Here is a 2,688-nt window from a genome sequence, read left to right as displayed (position 1 = left end):
TACTCTGTCACTTACTCTAACGACCTCGATTACCTTATCCACCCATTTCTCCGCTAGAAGTATTCCTACGCCCCCGACCCCGTCAGTGTTCCCTGCCCAGAAAATCTTGTACCTGTGTTCTTTGCCTGTGAGGAACCTTGCAGAACCTCCTCTCCATCTTACTTCCTGGATGCAGCACATATCTACGCATCTCCGTTCAAGCATCTCAACAATTTCACCAGATCTACCTTTCAGCGTGCCGACGTTGAGAGTGCCAATCCTAACAGTATGGGTGTTGGGGGTGTGGGCCTGTAGCCTGGGAAGGGGAAAAGCAGTGTCGTGTACCTGATATTTATATAAGAACGAACATCTTTCCTATTTCTTGTTTTAGTTTTACTCACACACATGCACATACATACACAAACACATGCAAATATGTACTTGAAAATGCATGTGCATAAACATAAATACATGCAGACTATGTATTATACTTATATGAGCATTCACACACAGACACACACAAACAAAAGCTCAGTAGTTTGTGTATTTACAAAGCGTGGCTGTGTGGGTAGGAAGCTTGCTTCTCAACCATGTGATCTTGGGTTCAGTCCCATTGTCCAGCATGTTCAGCAGGTGTCTTTCAACTATAGCACTGTGTGGGTGTGTGTATTGCATCAATAGAACAACTACTGAGAGAGACTGAAAGAGTTATGACTCTACTCTCTGGAGCAAAAATGGAAGATATGCAGAGGGGTTGGTACCAAACTTTGGCATTGGGAGTTATACAATTCTCTGAAGTAGATATCACTGCAATGTTCCAAATTCCCACCAATTCCATATAGAATGAGAACCATTTACTGCAGTAGCTTGAAATTCAAAGGCCCACAGCTATTTAATATCTTGCTAAAACATTTGAGAGGTCTACATGGAGTAGGGGTAGATGTTTTCAAGAAATAACTCGACCTGCTGCTGTCCAAGGTCCCAGATGAATCTACATCATGGCAAGAAACTCGAAAGACGGCAGCAATATTGAATTCTCTCTTTCAACAAAAACCAATCACAAAAGAATGGCCACTGACAAGGTGATAATATTGGTGGTACCCCAGCAGAGCCACAGCTTTTGGGCTGAAACACACAAAAGAATCAAAGTGTGTGTGTGTGTGTGTGTGTGTGCGTGTGTGTGTGTGTGTGTGTGTGTGTTTGTCCCCACCACTACCTGACAACCAGTAATAGTTTGTTTACATCCTTGTAACTTGCAATTGGCAAAAGAGGTTGGTGGGATGGGTACCAGACTCAAAAAATAAGTACACTTTGGCATAAATAGTTTGAGATTTGGTTCAGTCGAATAAAAGTTACATCAAAATATCTGCGACCTCAAGGGGGGCAGTAAGGCACCTATTCACCTTCAATTAACATAAACTTTTCAATTTTAAAATAAAAGTATACTTTTCTTAGGTTTAAATGATAGAAAAATGCATGAGGAGTCATTTGTCGCATTGAACAAAAATTAGTAGAAGAAAAGTTATGGGGTGAAATGCCACGAAAAATTGTGTTAGTAAGTAAGAAGAGAGTAAGGAAGTAACGCTTAGCAATGAGAATAAAGAATATATTACTAAAATGAATGTTTATGGCCTAAGGTGGCAAGCTAGCAGAAAAGTTAGCGTGCTGGGTGAAATGCTTAGCGATATTTCCCCTGTGTTTTCATTTTGAGTTCAAATTCTGCCGAAGTCGACTTTGCTTTTTATCCATTTTGGATCTATTCAATTCGATGTACAGATTATTTAACTAATTTTTTTTAACGAAACACTTTCAAACTTTCAATACTGGTACAATGTGTCACAAACAACAGGGTTTACTCTTAACATTTTTGAAAAAAATTTTGTATTTTAGAAGTTATTTCGTCACAAGTTACAGAGTGACAGTGGACAAATTCGTGTTAGATAAGTGCCAATACACGAAACTGTCAGCTTTTGACTTACTCTCTAACTTCTGCTGATGATATATATGCATATTATACATATATGTGTAAAAAAATCTCATCACGTAATCAAACCAATGAAAGAGCCTCTACCTGATCGTTTGACACACTAAGAATAGCAGCCAATGTATCCCCCTACCCAGTATTTTATAAGGTAAAATCCTGAATTATTAATCGACACATTATTAATTATCTTGTAATAGCAATGCCTGAAAAAATCATGGATTACATGGAAAAATGTGAGCATGAAAAGTAATATTCTTAAGATTATAAACCTGGAAAAGTACAGGACAAGTTATTACGCTTGCAAAAGTATAGGACAAGCTATTCTAGTAAAGTAAAGAATAAGAAAATATTGCAGCTAAAATTGAAATTTGAATATTAAAGAATATTTTATTATAGTTTACAAATAACACTATACTTATTTAAGTAGAATTTGGCTAATTTACTACCTTAAATACAGAAAAGAGTGACTAATTAGACAAACTTACAAATTAGCTGAACAGTTTTGTGCAATAAATTTAAAAGATGAGAACTGTAAAGAGTGATAAATTAGAAGAACTGGCATTCTTTGCTGCAATATTTTAAGGAAAAAATTTGTTATTCTTTACTTGAAGTAATAGTTTGTCCTATACTTTTACAGGTGTAATAACTTGTCCTGTACTTTTCCAGGTTTATAAATCTTAAGAATATTACTTTTCATGCTTACATTTTTCCATGTAATATATATA

The 2,688-nt window shown here is 36.3% G+C and overlaps 1 protein-coding gene across 8 annotated transcripts in view; it reads left to right on the top strand.

The window, feature by feature from the left end:
• LOC106870506 (ras-specific guanine nucleotide-releasing factor RalGPS1) overlaps window positions 1-2,688 on the top strand; it is a 208,003-nt gene that overhangs the window by 183,320 nt on the left and 21,995 nt on the right. The window lies entirely within an intron of this gene.

This window comes from Octopus bimaculoides, chromosome 1, assembly GCF_001194135.2.
Source record: "Octopus bimaculoides isolate UCB-OBI-ISO-001 chromosome 1, ASM119413v2, whole genome shotgun sequence".
NCBI classification, from domain to species: Eukaryota; Metazoa; Mollusca; class Cephalopoda; order Octopoda; family Octopodidae; genus Octopus; species Octopus bimaculoides.
This window is presented reverse-complemented; position numbering and strand designations above follow the sequence as displayed.